At 39.1% G+C, this 18507-nt stretch overlaps 1 long non-coding RNA gene across 5 annotated transcripts in view; it reads right to left on the bottom strand.

Moving 5' to 3' along the window:
* Positions 1–18507, bottom strand: part of LOC105084738 (uncharacterized) — a 38404-nt gene that overhangs the window by 2011 nt on the left and 17886 nt on the right. For 3 of the 5 annotated variants that reach the window (XR_004140134.2, XR_836736.3, XR_836739.3), the window contains 2 exons: positions 2478–2599; positions 903–975 (listed from right to left, as the gene is read on the bottom strand). This is a non-coding gene — a long non-coding RNA (uncharacterized LOC105084738). Of the gene's footprint in view, positions 1–902; positions 976–2477; positions 2600–6789; positions 7207–18507 lie in introns of all 5 variants that reach the window. The other 2 variants (XR_010383222.1, XR_010383221.1) reach the window with 2 other exon arrangements.

Below are 18507 nucleotides of genomic sequence, written 5' to 3'. Positions count from 1 at the left end.
ACGGGGAGCTTAGAGGAACTGAGGATAAAGGAACTGAGGAATTCTGGCTGTAAAAATCTATCTGGCTCCACGGGTTTCAGAGAAAGGGACTACGGACCTTTAATAAACCAGGTGATTTCTAACATGACAGCATTTGTTAAGAGAACGCTTGTCTTGCTGGGTATGTTTTCTTTTCCTCTGCAATCATTTATTTATTCATTTGGGTTTTTTTTTTTGACCAGGTGCCTATTCTGGAACTGCTGGTTATAATGTTCAGATTATTACAAAAAACAGATGGCCACATATAATAGGACATATTTATAACTATTAAGTGTTAATTCATTTCTTTGTTTTTTATTCCTTAAGTGGGTGTATATGTGGTACACAACAGTGATCATGAAAAATATTTAGGCATTAATATGTGTAAATAGTAAAACCTTGGCTAGAGAAGTACTTGAAAGCTTCACATGGAATATACCATAGATAGACCGGTTATTTAGACTCAATTATTTGTAGAGAAATGAAGGCATGACTTTTAAAAGGTGAGATGGAAGAGTCACTGGATCACATAACTGGGACATTCAGCTTCAGAAATGGATGAAGGGGTTAAAAATGTAATTAGAAATCTATTTGTCTTTGTCTCTTACCACGGCTTTACTCTGTACTACCTTTGTTTCCCAACAAGCTTTCTTTATGAGATAGCAGAGGTGACCACCCGTATTTCTAAGGCTAGGAATCCTAATAATGAGTACTCTTCCCTGATGGTTCCACCAAGAAAAGCCCTGAGGGGCCAGGGCTAATCACAGTCCCCACTCCCAAAGGCAAAGAGTAGGGTCAGCCCCACCCAACCCACACAGACCAAGGGTGTTCCTATGCGATGTGGTATTTATTTTCAGCTGGGAATCAATGTGGAAGTTACTTACCTTGTCAAAAGATCCTAGGCTCCCTTTTCACCATTGTCAGAGACAGAATACTGAGACAGCTGAGCAGGATGCACTGAGAAAACAGAGATGCAGCACCAAACAAAAAGAAGTCATTTCCCGTAATAAGCAATTTTCACAGGCTATTTGCAAAACATATGGAAGGAGGGTTAAACCCTTGCTGGAAAGCAGTTTGATAAGCACCATTACTTAAAGTAACAATGTGAGAAACTGCAGTCAGTGACTAAACCCTAAGTCCACAGAATGGGTTTAGCCATTGTCAATTATTTTAAAATTTAAAATTGCTTTTATATTTATATTTAAACATATTTATATTTAAAATTGCCTTTATAATATCCAAATTTTAAGAATATTTATGTACTCTTATAGATAGAACCAATTAATAATTTTAGTTAAGATCTGATATTTAGAGTAAGCAGACCAGAAATATACCTTTTATGGAATGTGGTCTTAAGCAGATTCCTTTCTGGGAGTGTTGTATTTTTTATCACCACATTTTTCCAAATGCATAGGTTTATGTGAAACACATAACCTTTTATAAGGAGATAGTATAGTTTGGTTAGGGCTTCATGGGTACAGTTGTCCCCCAGCATCTGCAAGGAGTTGGTTATTGGACCAATGTCAATGGCCAATAGACATATGAAATAATGCTCAATATCACTAATTATCAGAGAAATGCAAATCAAACTACAATGGGGTATCACCTCACACCAGTCAGAATGGCCATCATTCAAAAGTCCACAAACAATAAATGCTGGAGAGGGTGTGGAGAAAAGGGATCCTTCCTACACTACTGGTGGGAATGTAATTTGGTGCAGCCATTATGGAAAACAGTATGGAGATTCCTCAAAAGACTAAAAATAGACATCATATGAGCCAGCAATCCCACTTCTGGGTAGATATCCAGAGGGAACTCTAATGCGAAAAGATACATGCACCGCAATGTTCATAGCAGCACTATGTACAATAGCCAAGACATGGAAACAACCTAAATGTCCATCAATAGATGACTGGATAAAGAAGTTGTGGTATATTTATACAATGGAATACTATTCAGCCATAAAAAAGAATAAGATAATGCCATTTGCAGCAACATGGATGGACCTAGAGACCATCATTCTAAGTGAAGTAAGCCAGAAAGAGAAAGAAAAATACCATATGATATCACTCATGTGGTATCTAAAAAAAAAAAGAACAAAGAACACTATGAACTCATTTACATAACAGAAATAGATTTGTAGACATAGTAAACAATCACTCAGAAGAGAGAAACCACATGATAATTTGAAGGGAAAATCTAATGTAAAGAATTACCAACTATATCAGGGGTTGGGGTAATAAACAATTAGCTATTAAAAAGCAGAGAAGTCTAATATATACAGCAGATGTAAGGAAGAGCCACTACTCAAAAGCTGTGATAGTGTCCAAGGAAAAGCACACCTCCCACACCCACCATTGCAGGGATGAGAGACCATAGCCATGGCTCACTGGATGGCAGGGAAGTCTCTGCGGTGCCACATGGCTGGAACTTTCTAGAAGTCTGCCCTTGGAACTTACCAGAAATCCTCATTTCAGAATGCCAGGGAAAGCTGTCCATAGGGAGGTATCTCACAGCGCCACCCAAGAAATGAAAAGGTGCTGGCCACCGGATGCTGCTGGCCACATGCACTTGTAGGAACCTTGTGTTGGAGAAAGGACAAGTGTCTGAGGCTGGGGAAGCCAGGAGCTGGATGCTGGAGAGCTGCAGGAGCCTAAAGAATCAGTTCAGTGGAACCAGGAAGTAATAACCCTTTCCTGGTGTAATGTCTCTCCAGCGCCCTCTACTGTCCCTCCGTGCCACCTGGCAAAGGAAAAATATTTCAAAGGCCCAGAACCATTTTCACAGAACAGAGAAAAGGTTGAAGGAGCTGAGGCAATAAATTGAAAAATGGTACATGGCCCATTTATATTTTAATATTATTACCTATATATCTGCGTTTAAGTGTATTATCTCAAAATGTGCCTGATATTTGTCCACTTGTTTTATGTTCTTCTTTGTCCCCTTTCTAGCCTTTTTCTGATTAAGTATTTTTATTAATCTAGTTCCCCTCCTCCAACAGTTTGGAAAATATGCATTACTTTGCTAATGTTTTAGACCTAATTCTGATTATAAAATATATTATTGTACTTAAAAAAATTTTAACTACTAATATTGAGGTAAATTACATACCATAAAACTCACTCATTTTAAATGTATGGTGGCGGCAGAGGGTATAGCTCAGGCGTAGAGCACATGCTCAGCATGCAGAGGTCCTGGGTTCAATCCTCAGTACCTCCATTTAAATAAAAAAAAGCAAATGTACGAATAAATTTTTTTTAGTAATTTTACAGAGTTGTGAAATCATCATCACAGTTTAATTTTAGGGCATTTCTACAGCCCTCGAAAGACATCTCGTGGCCAATTTGCAGTTACTGCCTTTCCCATCTCTAGTCCTAGGCAACCACTGATCTGCTTTTTATCTCTGTAGCTTTGCCTTTTCTAGAAATTTCATATAAATGGTCTCATACAAATTGTGGTCTTCTGCATCTGGCTTCTTTCACTTAGCATAACATTCTGGAGGTTCATTCATATTGTAATATGTATCATTCCTTAATTTCTTTTTATTGTCAAAGAATAGTCCATTTTATGTCTGCACTACATTTTGTCCATCCATTCACTGCCTGCTGAACATTTGAATTATTTCTTGGCTGTTATGAATAATGCTTCTATGACCATTTGTGTACAAGTCTTTGTGTGAACATACATTTTCATTTTGGGGGGTAAATACCTAAAAGAAGAATTGCTTTAGTTATGTGGTAAATTTATGTGTAACATTTTAAGAATTGTCAAAAGGTTTTCCAAAGTGATTGCACCATTTTACATTCCTGTTAGCAATGTATGAGGGTTCCAGTTTCTCTACATTCTCACTAATATTTGTTGTAGTTTCTTTTAATTATAGTCATGTTTATTTTTCTGGTTAAGATGGCAGAGTAGTAGGACCATGAGCTCTCTTCTCCTCACAACTACAACAAAACCACAACTGAATGCTAAGCAACCATTGGGAAAAAAAAGGACTGGAACCTAGCAAAAAAGATTTCCTTCAACTGGAAACTTAAAGAGGGAACCACAGCGGGTCAATAGGAGGGGCGCGCTCACCCTCCTATAGTCAGGTCCCACACCCCCTGAATGATAATTAAATCACAGAGGCCCTCCCACAGAAGTGAGAGTTCTGGGCCCCATGTCAGACTACCCAGCATGGGATTCTGGCACTGGGAGGAGGAGGAGACCCCAGGGCATCTGGTTTTGAAGGCCAGCAGGGCTTAACTTCAGGAGCCCCACGGGACTGGGGGAGACAGAGACTTCATTCTCTTGGGACACATACACAGAATCTCGCATGCACCAGGTCCAAGGGCAGAGGCAGTGATTTCATAGGAACCTGGCCAGACCTGAGTGCTGGTTTTAGAGGGTTTTCTGGGGAGATACAGGATGGCTGCAGCTCACCCAGAGGACATAAAAGCTGGTGGTGGACATTCTGGGAGTGTTTATCTACATGAGATTTCCTGGAGGCTGACATCTTGATTGGATCATTAGCACCAAGACGTATCCCCATCTGACAGCCTGAAGGCTTAAGGGCTGGGGAGCCTGAGGCCCAACAATATACTGGGTGGGAACACAGCCCCACCCATCAGCAGAGCCACAAACACCTCTAGACACCAGAGGTCCAGCACCAAACTTCACCCAGCAGTGGGCAGGCACCGACTCCTCCTGCCAGGAAACCTGCATAAGCCTCTAGTCCAGCCTCATCCACCAGGGAGCAGATATCAGAAATAAGAAAACAACAATCCCAAAGCCTGTGGAAGGAATCCACAAACACAGGTCAGATGCTACATTAGGACTGGCTGGACCCTGGCCCTTGGGTGACAAGAGAGGAGTATGTGTACTGCTGGGACGCATAGAACATCTCCCACAGAGGGCCACCTCTCCAAGGTTGAGAAACGTAACTAACCTACCTAAAAATACATTTATTTGTATCATAGTCAGTTTCCTTCATCAATGTTTTTCAGTTTTCAGAGTATAGGTAACCTCCTTGGTTAAGTTTATTTCTAGGTATTTTGTTGTTTTTGATGCAATGGAAATGTTTATGCCAGTTATAAAATTCTGGTTTTTGAAATGAAAAAAAGAAAAAGTGAATGAAGGGCCACAAATGGCAAAATATCCTTTTTTGGGGGTGGGTTGTACTCCATTACGTATATATGCTGCATTGTCTGTATCCATTCATGTATTGGTGTGCACTTGTGGTGTTTCCATATCTCAGAAATTACAAATAATGTTGCTGTTAAAAATTTTTTTCTAATTTTTAAAAAGTTTTTTAAAAATTTAAAAATTATAGTCATTTTTGTGGGTGTGAAGTATTATCTCATTATAATTTTAATTTGGATTTTCCTAATAACTAATGATACTGAGCATCTTGTACTTATTGGCCATTCATATATCTTTTCTGCTGAAATGTCTATTCACTTTTTTCTCCATTGTCTTATTACTGAGTTGTAAGAGCTCTCTTTTTTTATATTTATATTTTATATTTTTATTATTATACAAATCCCTTATCAGATATATGATTTACAAATATTTTCCAATCTGTGGCTTGTCTTTTCACTTTCTTATGATGTCTTCTAAAGGGTAAACTTTTTTTATTTTAATGAAGTCCAATTTATCAATTTTTTTCTTTTATTGCTTGTGCTTTTGATGTTCTTTCTACATAAGAAACCTTTGTCTAACCCAAGACCATGAAGATTTACTCCTATGTTTTCTTCAAGGATTTTCATAGTTCTAGATCTTAACTTTTGTCTATGATCCATTTTGCATTTATTTTTGTATATAGTATGAGGCAAGTGTCTAAATTCATCATTTGCACGTGGGTATCTAATTGTTCCAGCACTATTTGTTGAAAAAATGATCCTTTCCCTCACTGACTTTTCTTGGTGCCTTTGTTGAAAATTGATTTATAATAAATGGAAAAGTTTTTATCTGGACTCAAAAGTATAATCATGACTTATCAGGTTCTAATGATAATCAATGCTTTACTTTATCCCCAGGTTATTTGAACTCTATGTAACACCCTCAGTTGATTTATATGCTAGTTTTATTATGTTTCAATTTCTACATATTTTGAATCCCCTCCTAAAAATTCCTAGCATTTTTACTTGATACAGTCCCTGTTTATTCAGATTTACCCACACATTTGCCATTTTTGTGTTCTTCATTCTTTCTTGCATCTGGGAACTTCTACCCAGGACCATTTTCAGTTTTTGCCTAGTGAAAACCCATTAGTATTTCCTTTAATATGAGTCTGCAGGTGATGGATTATCTTAATTTGTTTGTGTGAAACATTCCTGAAGAATATTTTCACTAGGTCCAGGACTTAAGGTTGATAAAGGATTTTCTTTCAGCTCATGGAAAAATTTATTCCATTATCTTCTGGTTTCCATTGTCTTTTTAAAAATACCTTTTATTATTTGGAGGATTTTATTTTCTGGATAGTCTATTCCAGTTCTATCATCCAGATTACTAATTATTTCCTAAACTTTGTCAAAAATTCTGTGACGCCTATATGCTGCTGCATTTTTAATTTCATTCACAATGATTTTCATTTCTAGAATTTTTTTTTCCAATTTGTGGTTGATTAAGGAAAGCTACAAAATTTTTATTACAGTTCCTACTGAAGCATGAAGCCTAATTCTTTCTCTGAAACTGAGCTGCCTTTAGTGACTTCCTTGTCCAGTGGAATGCATTGGAAGTAATGTTCTGTGATTTCCAAGGTTAGATCATAAGAAGTTTTGCAACTCCCACCTGGGCTTTTTGAAATGCTTGTTCTGGGGCCACTTAGTACTCAGGATGCTCTCTTGGGAGTCCAGGCATCATGCTGGGAAAAAAACAAGCCACATGGAGAACGTGTAGGCCCTTGTCTGAAGCTGTAGATGAATTCCCAGCAGACAAGTAACGACCTGCCTGCTGATGTCCATGCAAGTGAGGTGTCTTGCTTATCCCACCCATTTACGTCTTCCAATAACTGTAGACCCAAAGACAATTCCGACGTTTATAGTCAGACACCAGCACAGACTAGGATCGGCACTAGATTAGACTCAGCCCTTCTCTTTCACCTCTCTTTTTCATGCCATCCTTCTCCCATCTTTTCTTATTATCTTCAGAGTTCTGGAGACTTCATTTTTCCATTCCTTTTCCTGCCACTCTTTTATTCTTCTTTCCCTGAATATGAAAACATTCATTTAAGACTATAAAGAGATGATGGAAAATGGAGTTGAATGTATATTAATACAACTGGAATTCAGGGGAGAAAACAATGTACATAAAATGTGCAGAATATTAAAAAGAGGGGTTTTATTTTTTAAGACCAAATTTTATAAAGTTATCCTATAAAGTTAATGATTAATGATTCAGAACTTGTACAAATCTGGAAAAATAAGTATGCCAATTATACTGCCATAGTATGCTGGAAATTACTGGCCTTACTAAACACAAATAAACAGAAATCCTGGTGTTGGTGGGGAAAATTAATACCTTCTTTAGCCTAACATTATAATATCTGTTTTCCAGAGAAGCATTATTTGACCCACAGCTTAAGCAAAGTAAAAATTAATGAGATTTTGTTTTAGGACAAGACATGCTTTTCAGTAGAAATGATTCGACAGCACACAAATCTAGGTACTAACAAGCTGTGTTATAATCGGGTTTTAACATACTAACAATCTGCAGTGGAAGGTTTTTCTAGGGAACATCTGAATTTGGAGAAAATTTTTCTAACCATTAAAATATATGATGATAACAGGCACTACTTTATGTATTATGTATAGCATTTTAAGTTTATTTTGTTTCTTTTGCTTTAGAGGCAGTAATTAATATAATGTATTACTGAATGCTCACTAAATATGAATTGTACATTGGGTGTTTTTCAGAAATTTTATTTTTTATTTATTAGGAAATGTAAAACATTTTATCCAAATTTTAAGCAGGTAAATTCTAAGATAATATGCCCCTTATTTATTCTCACAGCACTTCCTACTAAGCCATCATATCCCATATGCAACGACTGCTTCTGGTAACATACATCCTATGTTGAATGCTTACTATGTGCCAAGAACTGTTCTAAGCACTTTAAATGTATTTTCTAATTTAATTCTCCCAAGAACTGAAGGTGTAATGCCCATTTTATAGAATGATGAAACCAAGTCACAGAGACGTTAAGGAATCGAAGTGTTTTATGGCTGTAATACTAGATGGTGCTTCAGCTCATGCAGATTCACTCTAAATGACACATCATACTTAAATTACATGTTAGTTTGGGCTTTATCTTACTATTCTCTTTTTCTAACACCTTTTTAAAATGACTGCTAAGGGCACTACAATTAACTTCAGTAGAATGTCAGATGCTAATACCCAGAGGTTATGATAAAGTTAAAAGCTAACGATTAAATTGAGTTATTGTGAAAGCTTAGCCAACCCAAAATTCCAGAATAAATGAAAAAAATACATCTGACTGGGCTAGTCTTTTAAGATCCACATTTTCATCTCCATAGCAAATGTCAGGCATTCTAAGGCTGGACTTAAGCCCATACTTTATGGCTATAGTATTAGATGGTGATCTCAGCATGAGCTCTCCCAACGTCCTGCATTTGCCTTACACTGTCAAAAACCAAGGTAATTGGTTTTTTAAAAATCCCTACTCAGAAAGCTATCTGTATTTTTATAAAAGTTCTATGTTCTCTAAATAATAGCTTAGCCTGGAAAATGTCAAGTCTCTTTTTAAATAGAACCTCTACCTCCTTTTTAAAAAATGTCCTTGCATTCCTTCACTTATTTCTCATCTGATAAACCCAAATCTGTAGCTTTAGATAATGTATGCCCTCTTCACAACATCATTTAAAATTAAGGAATAAAACTGAAGAAACCCATGTAACACCAAATTATGAATTGCATCTTTAAAATATCCTCTGAAGAAAAACACCTAAGCTAGAGAGATGATGACTCATGCCATAATTTTATCTTATGAAATTATAGCAAATCTCTTTTGGCTTACATCCCAGCCAAACTCTAAATGTGACTTAAATCTAGATGGAACATAGCTGCCAGATTCTACACTCATTTTAAGTTTCTTAAATCTATATTCTAAAACTGGATTTGACCACCTGTAGCCACCAATTATAAAGAAGACTGAAAATAAAACCACTCTTAAGATTTTAAGTCGCTTTTTGCTACAGCTTTGGGAGGTGCAATAATTATATTAAGCACTATAAAATTTTTGCTTTTTCACTCAGATTTCTATGTTTCTATATCTAGCACAGAGGATTTTCTTTAATAATGATAATAACAAAATGAAGCAAAACAGCTACAATCTGAGGACCTACTATGCACCATGTATATTACATACATTATTGTCAACCATCATTACAATCCTGGAAGACAGGTGGTGCCCACAGGCAAAGGTGACACTCACAGTTCTAGGCCTTTGTGCTGTGACTCAGTCTACAAGGAGGCATTTCTGTGGTGTGGTGTGGTTTGGTTTGGTTTAAGGAACACTGCATTGGCCACGGCTAGTAGCTCGGCACATGGCTATTTATCAGATGCCCTACCAAGAATGGGAGAGAAGTAAGAGCTAAGAGCTGGTACCACACCTTTAAAACTGAACCAGTTTTTTCTCTTCTTTTCAGTTCTGCATCCATGAGGTTATGGAATTCAGGCTTAGGACATGGTAGAAACCTAAAGCACCTCCCTTTCTCTGCTCTCCATTTGTTTCCTTTTTCCCAAGTGACACAGTCAAGTTCACTGTCCTGCCCTGGCACGAAGTGGTCTGGGGAAAACCTCTCTCTTATCATTTGTCACTTGTTCTCCGTCTCAGGCACGTCTCCTTTTCCTATCACCAAAGTGGCAAATTCCAATCCTTAGGGGCGAATAAGGGAATGAGGTAGAAAGGAGAGAAAAGACTTGCCATTTGGCTTGCATTGGCCATCGGTTTTTGTAGCCTCCAGCCTAAAGAAGAGGAATTTCACCATTGCTCTGGTTCAGCTCTCTGGTGCTGTAATTACGTTGGGGTTTGGAGACAAAAGATTTTGCTAACGATGAAGTATTACTTTGTCTTGTTTGGCCCCTGTTGTGCATGAAGCTCCCTCAACACTGCCACAGAGAGACAAGTCACAGGGCTAAGACTGAAAATTCAGATACTCCTGGCTAAATACAATCCAGCACCATCTTGATAACAATCTATCACTACAATTTGAACAAGTTATACTAGCAAACATCTATAGTATATGCTAGGCTCTGTTCCAAGTGATTTCACCCTCAGAAACGCATTGCCTTGGAAATGAAATCACCCATTAAGAGTTGAAAAACACTATATTCTGAATGTTGGCAGTAACAAAGGAGTTAAAATATATGAAATGGCACCTTGAGGGGTGAAAGTTTCCTTAGAACTGGTATGAACAGTTTTAGCTCATAGCTGAGACTCAGTCTAAAAATTATATTAAACACTTAGATTCACATATGGTGAATCATTAATTACATACGGATCATCAATTACTTGGGGGGAAAATATTGAGTTTTTTTCTTTCCTAGATTTCTATCTATTAATTAACAGGACTATTAATCTGCACTTATTTGGGGGAAAAAAATAGCTCCAAGTTATTTCTAAAAAGTAAATGAAACACTTTCTCCTATGGATATTCAGCATGCATGTTAAAAGCAAAAGGGTGGGAACTGAGAGAAGAAATTTGCTACTTTCTATCCATCTCCATGGCAAGATTCTACAGGTCATAATCCAAGGCTGTAAACCAGCTTCAACTAAAAAGCCTATAAATAATAACGTTTTAGAAGATGGGAGGTTATAGGGGCTGATAAGTCAGTTTACACCGTTTTTTTGAGTGGGGGGTAATTAGGTTTTTATTTTTATATTTAGAGGTACTGGGGATTGAACCCAGGACCTTGTGCATGTTAAGCATGTGCTCTACCACTTAAGCTATACCCTCCCCCAAGTCTACACTGTTCTAATTAGATCCCTATCTTGCTTTGCACTATGGATCAAAAGCTCTACAGACTGTTAGGGAAATACTGAAGCAAAAGTAGCCAGCTGTTGAAACCAGATAAGTGGAGGGCACAAGCAGCTCAATAAGACCTAGAGATTTAAAGCAAAAGCAGAATCAGCAATTGGCCAAGGACAGAAACTAAGTTGCCCAAATGACACAATAAAAACTAGCAGAGACGATCTCCAGGTCCACCCATGTTGCTGCAAATGGCATTATTTTATTCTTTTTTATGGCTGAATAGTATTCTACTGTATAAATATACCACATCTTTTCCATCTGGACCTGGAGATCATCATACTAAGTGAAGTAAGCCAGAAAGAGAAAGAAAAATACTATATGAAATCACTTACACATGAAATCTTTTTAAAAAATGAGACAAATGAACTTATTTACAAAACAGAAACAGACTCATAGACATAGAAAACAAACTTGTGGTTATAAGGAGGGAAAGGAGGGTAGAGGATAAATTGGGAGCTCAAGATTTGCAGATACTAATTACTATATATAAAACAGATAAACAGCAAGGTCCTACTGTGAGGCACAGGGAACTCTATTCAATACCTTGTAATAGCCTATAATGAAAAAGAGTATGAAAAGGAATATATATGTGAATAACTGAATCACTATGCTGTACACCAGAAATTAATGCAACATTGTAAACTCATCATACTTTGATAGAAAGTTTTTTTAACTAGTAGAAATAGATAGAAGGAGCAGAGATCTAAAAGATGCTAAAGATTTAGATCTGTTTGGGATAAAAGAATCAAATCAAAGGAGAGCAAATTTTTAAAAATGTCTACATGGAATCCAGCAAAGACGTGCTGTCGCAGCCTGAGCCAGAAAGCATGGGAATGGGTGTGAATCTCTCCCTGCTAATAAGAAACAACTCAACGCATATGACCCACTGGGATTAAATCAGAACAGTCCCTATTTGTATCATGTTACTAAGAGAAGGAATTGGCCCATTTGTGATGTTCTGCCAATTGCTCTTTCTAAATGTGGAAAACATTTATAGCCATTCTTGGGATCATTGGAATTATTGGCTCTGACTTCAGATAAGTGGGATAAACGAGCCTCAGCTCAAATGCAAGCACCTTCTGTTGCATTCCTTCACGCCAGGCTCTCACATCTAATTCTGACGGAGACCTTCTAAAGGATTGTTCATATTTGTTTATTTGCTTTTCTCCTGCGTCTGTATCTTCACATATACTCACTCTAATGGACAGCTCTTAAGAGTGTTGTCATTTAAAGTGTTTCCTAATGACTAAATACTTGCCCATTTTGTCAGTGCTTATCAGCTCACCTGCAGATAGGGGTGTCCAGTGGATTCTGTTTTTGCTTTTCTTTTGGGCATGGGGTCAAACAGCTTATGATGGGCCCTTTTTAAAAAAGCATCAGTGATGTTTTTATTTAAATAATTTTCCCACTTAGATTATCTTACATGGGGACAGGAGGCATAAGGTATCTGTGGGCCAGAAGGTACGCTGATTTCACATGACCTCTTCATTAATAGGAAAAACATTAAAATTCTTCTAGAATTCTCTTTTCTGGTTACTCACATTGCCCTATACCTACCACTCTATGCTCCAGGTCGCTCTGATAGAAAAGGAGGGTGATAGAAAAGGACTGGGGGTGAAGTGCAAGAAAACAGTGTGGATGAGAGAGCCACTTACAATGTGTTCAGATTTAAGTACTGAATTACTGACTTGCAGATAGGCTAGTTCCCCCATATGGAAAATACAGGCAGAGCTGACATACAACTTTCATTTTCAACAGCTATAAATTACTACACCTTACTTGTCTACAAGACAATCATCCAATAACCTCTCATCTCTCTGATATAACCAAAAAGTAGGAAATAAGGGGGAAAGATGTAATAAACCAAATGAGAAATTATCACTTTTGTCCACTAATGCTTTTGAACTTTACCCAGAAGACAGCCCTTTGAATTTTCAGTCCATCACTGTTTCCCCTGCCTATGGCAGCGTAGAAGCAACAAGATGAGAAAGGAAGACGAGGCAGGTAACAGCACAGACAATGACAGCATAAGAGGTAGAAGTGGACAGCTGGACAATGAGGGAAGTGACAGAAAAAAATGCAGAAGCGGATTGAAGACCTTAAAACATTTAGGCATCTATTACATGTACACATCTGAATAAAGGAATGTTTTTACATGATACTAAGGAGTTCAGACAAGTAATTAGACTTCATTAAAGCCCTTAAGTGCTAGAACACCACAGTCAGATTTAAATTTTAGTTTCAATCAACCAGACAAGGGAGATTTCACAAGAACCATACTACCTGGGCTAGTACTGGGGCCACAGAGGTCGACAAGGTACACTCCCTGTCCTCGTGGGGTATACAATACGGAGAAGAAATTATAGAAGGAGTCAAAGGTCCTGGACCAGGCAGAGGAATGGATGAAATACAGAAGATGTTAAAGAGATGAAAGCAACAAGACTTAGATGTGGATGTGGAAGGTGACAGGAAGCCAAGATTCTAAGACAAGTCCTGTTTTCCAAATCAGAGGGCAGTTGGGTAGACCGTGATGACAATAAGCAGATTATGGAAAACAAGGGGGGAAATGTATTTGGGGGAAGGAATAAGTCCATGTTTGAAATGTTTATGGGATAGCCAGAAGGCAGAAATACTGTCCCAGAGTTCCACAGAAAGTTTTTCAGCATTACCATTGGTGGTTAATTTAATCTATCAACTCCACTGGGCTAAGGGCTGCCCAGATTGCTGGTAAAACATTGTTTCTGGGTATATCTGTGAAGATGAAAGAGATTCTGGAAGAGATTAGCATTTGAATCAGTAGACTGAGTAAAGATCTACCCTCACCCATGAGGGCAAGCATCAAGGGTCCAAATGGAATAAAAAGGTGGAGGAAAAGCAAATTCTCCCTCTTCTGGAGCTGGGACATCCACCTCCTCCTGCCCTCAGACATCAGAACTCCTGCTTCTTGGGACTTTGGTCTCTGATACTTGCACCATTGGCCCTCTGGTTCTCAAGCCTTTAGTCTCAGGCTGGGAGATACACCACTGGCTCTGTTGGTTCTCAGACCTTTGGACTTAGTCTGAATTATACTATCGGTTTTCCTGATTCTCTAGCTTGCAGGTGGCGCATCGTGGTATATCTCAGCCTCTGTAATCGCATGAGCCAATTCCCATAATAAATCTCCTCATATATATGTCTCCTATTGGTTCTGTTTCTCTAGAGAACTCTGACTAAAACAATCATGCACATGTGATGATGGAAGCTATAGGTGAAGATGAGAAAATTGTACATAGAATGAAAAGAAGATGAACTTATGAAACATCCACATTCAAACTATGCATTGATGAGGAGAAGTTAGGAAATATATTAAAAAGGATTTGGTTCAAGGACTAGGAAGAGAATTAGGAGAGACTAGTATTATGAAAGCTAAGTAACAGACCAAGGAAGGTGAGTCTGAGAAACGATTTTTGGATCTGACAACTAGGGCGTCTTTAGTAAGCAGCTAAAGGGGGAACCAAAAGCTAAAGTTTTGAAAAGTGAACGAAAGTTGACAGAAAGTGGAAAGCAAATACAGACTTTCTCAAGAGGCTTGGCTATGAAGGAATGGGAAGCAGCCTCTAAAATGGCCACCTCATGTCCACACCTTTGTGTAATCTCCTCTCCTTGCGTGTGGGCTGGACTTAGCAACTCACTTCTAATCAACAGGATGCAGCAAAAGTGACAGTATGTCACTTCCCAGGTCGGGTTACAAGAAGACCGGATTCTGCCCTGCTCACCCTTTCTTGCATGCTCTGCTCGCTCCAGTGGAAGCCATCTACCATGCTGTGAGCTGCCCTGTGGAGAGACCCACATGGCAAAGGACTGCTGGAGCCTTCTAGCCAACACCCAGGAAGGAACTGAGGCCCTCCACCCAACAGTCTGTAAGGAACTAAATCCTGCCATTGCCAGATAAATGAACTTAGAAATGGATCCTCCTCTAGATAAGCTCTGAGATGACTGTCACCCTGGCTGACATCTTGATTGCAGTCTTATAAGACACGCTGAGCCAGAGGACCTAGCTAAGCCGTACCTGGGTTCTTGAGTCCTAGAAACTGCTATTTTTAGGTGCTAAATTTTAGGGCATGTTACGCAGCAATGGATAACACATACAGAAGATAAGGTATGAAACAGTGATGCCTTAAGAAGAAAAGATTTTGGAAAGAGACATTTTTTTTTTAAGATCAGAGAATTTCAAACATTTTATATGCTGAAGAGCCAGTAGAGAGAGTTTAAAAATAAATCGAGGAGGAAAGGTAATTAACTAATAGGGCAAAAGGAGAGGAGAGGATATCAAATGACAGCCTTGCTACTCCAAGTGTGGTCTGCAGACTAGGAGTGTCAGCATGGCCTGGAAGGTTGTCAGAACGGCACAATCTCAGGTCCCAGCCCAGACCTGCTGAATCAGCATTTTAACAAGATCCCTTGATTATTCATCTGCACTGACCCAGAACACAAGCAAAGAAGATTAGGCTAGGAAGAAGGTAAACTCCACCTGATGCTAGAGGAACTAGGGAAAGAGATGGGAATAGAAATACATTTTCAGATAGAGTTGAGAACGTGAGGACTTGTTCACGAACACTGCTTCAGTATTTTCTATAAAATATGAATGCATTCAAAGCGTAGAGCTTGAAATGAGTGGCAAAGAATTACAAAAACTACTAAAATGGGTGGAAGAGGAAAAACTGGCCCAAGAAAAGACGTAAGTGTTCTTCTGCAAAAAAGTACTAGGAGCCCAGCTGAGTTGGGAGAGTAGGAATTTGCTAGATGTGGGTTTAAATGATTTCTTCAGTATTGCTCAGCACCCTGTGTGCAGAGCCAGAAAAGACAGGGAGTAGGATCGGTGCAAGTTTGAGGTGCGACTGCAGGTCGAGCCCTGGAAATGGGATAGCAAGTTAAAATGATGCACTAGAACGTCTTGGCTGGAAAAGAAAGGAAGTCGAGTCCAAGCCGGAGAAACACAAGGTTTAATGGACCAGTGCCGAGACGTGAGCACGAAGGAGGAACAATAAGAATACTGAGAAAATAGGCAATTAATTTTGGAAACCAAAATTTTTAAAAATGTAAGATTTCAGAGGTGAAAAATATTTGATTATGAAAACACTTCAGCCTCTCCCTCTGTTTTATTATTTTTTTAACAGAGGTACTGGGACTGAACCCAGGACCTTGTGCATGCTAAGCACACACTCCACCACTGAGCTATCCCCTCCCCACCCTGTCCTCGCTCCATTTTAAATCCTTAGAAATAGAAGAACAGATAGAAAAATTGTAACCATATCATTTAACAAGCCCGCCCTAAGGGTTATAATTGATGAACTAACTTTACATGGTTGACTATTATCCCTTTAAATCTCATCAAGTGAGGCAAGTGGTTCTGCTGCCCCCACCGACGTCTCCAGTTGGCCCCCATCACTCCTCTGGTCTCTCTTTGGAAACAGACTCTTAGATTTACTTTAAGTCACAGAACACAGTCTGAATATGGAAATTAGTATGACCAACTCTCTGTAAGAATAGTAATTCTCAAACTGATTCGGAATGAAATCCTCTCGTCTCCTCCACTGGGGGCCAGCTTCAGGCAGGCCGCCTGACACCTGAAAGAGATGTCATTACTTTCTTCTCCCTGTTTGTGTCTCCTTATGGTGCCTTGACAGTTGGGCCACAAAGAGCGAGGAGAGGAAAGGAGACACAGAAAGTTCTCATTTGACTGCTACTGTTGTAAGTGACATCGGTCTTTCTAGGCCTTGCAGGGGCCTGAGGTGGACTCTCTCCTGGGAGTTCCGTGGGTTCTCTGGGTGTGCTTATCCAACTGCACGTGCTGTGACGAAGTCATCTTCCGCAGTGGGCCCTGCTGCTTCTCCCCTAGATTCTTGGTCCGCACGCACAGACCCTCTCTTGAGAGGGTGTCTCCTTTTCCTTTGGCAGGAGCACTGGAACGCTTTTAAATGACCCTCGGCTGGTACTCCTCCCAAGAGTTCATGACCTCATCCCTGACGGTCATGCACCTTAGGCATGGAAGGCAGCTACTTCTCAAAGCAGAAACAGCTCTCCGTGTCTCTGCCCTGGCTCCTCAGGCCAATGGCAGACTCCAGACCGCTGTGCATCCCAAGTGCCAGGGAACACATACAAGCTCTCCAGTGGTCCTTGAAAGTCTGCCCCGGCTGGGCTTGAGGGGACGGAGGAAATGGTGGGCTGCAGGATGGGAGTGGAATGACCATTATGGCAGTAACTCTCCCCAAAGAAGCTTCTCCACACAATTTCTCCCTCCTCCACTTCCTTCACCTGTTTATCTCTTTATTGTCGGTCAGTTTTCTAACTGATTTCAACCTCCTGCTTTGAAAACTTGTATATGAGTCTATCACTTCACTGTGGGATCAGATTATCTACTATCTTATGGTCTTGGCCAGAATTTCCAATTTCACAACCAGCTACACTATAAATAAGTTCATAACAGTGTTGAAAAACAAGTAAAGGTGCTCTTGGTGGGCTCAAAATTATAAAGCATCTCAGAAGGCAAAAAGTAGCTGGGCTCAGTTTGAAGGAAGAACCGAAGCCCAAAACAAGGGAAGAGGACTGTAAAAAATACAGGAGTGGTTTTAGGGGTGCTGAAGGGTTCAGAAGGACTGCATAAGGGGAGCAAGCAAGAGCCCAGTGAAACTGTCAGGAATACTGGGTGGAGCACAAGTCATCAGGGTGCAGGTCCTCCTGCTTCCTGGTTTATGCCAAGCAGCAAATAGAAACACACTTGTCACATAACCTAGCCACTCCACTCCCAGACATGCACCCAAGAAAACTGAAAACACGTATCTACACAAAGACTTGTAAGTGAACATTCATAGCAATGTTACTCACAAAAGCCAAAAACTGGAAACAGTCCAAATGTTCATGAATGGATAAACAATGGTATATCCATACAATGAATACTACTTAGCAATAAACAGGAATTAGCAGGTGGCACGTGCGACAACATGGATGAACCTCCAGTAATTATGCTAGGTGAAAGAACCCAATAACAAAGACGACACATTGTATGATCACATTTATATGAAATTTCTAGAAGAGGCAGCACTATGGAGATAGAAAGAAAATCCATGTGTGTCTGAGGCTGAGTGAGAGAGGGGATTGACAGCCAAAGGACATATGACATTTTAGAGGATGAACAGAGAGTTCTAAAACTGAAGGTTGCACAAATGTATAAATTTGTCAAAATCATTGAAAAGCCATCCACTTACAAGGGGTACATTATATGGCCTATAAACTATATACCTCAATAAAACTGTAAAGCAAAACCCGATTGGTTACTACCAAAACAAAAATAGGATGCACAGCCCCTAAATAGTTCAAATAAAAATGAAATTAATAAAATCTGATTAACAAAAAGCAAAATTAAGATAAAATGAAACAAGAAAACACAGACATAATAAATATAAGATGGTAAAATTTG

Source organism: Camelus dromedarius, chromosome 11 (genome assembly GCF_036321535.1).
Source record: "Camelus dromedarius isolate mCamDro1 chromosome 11, mCamDro1.pat, whole genome shotgun sequence".
NCBI classification, from domain to species: Eukaryota; Metazoa; Chordata; class Mammalia; order Artiodactyla; family Camelidae; genus Camelus; species Camelus dromedarius.
The sequence above is the reverse complement of the archived record's forward strand: the minus strand, read 5'-3'. Positions and strand labels throughout refer to the sequence as shown.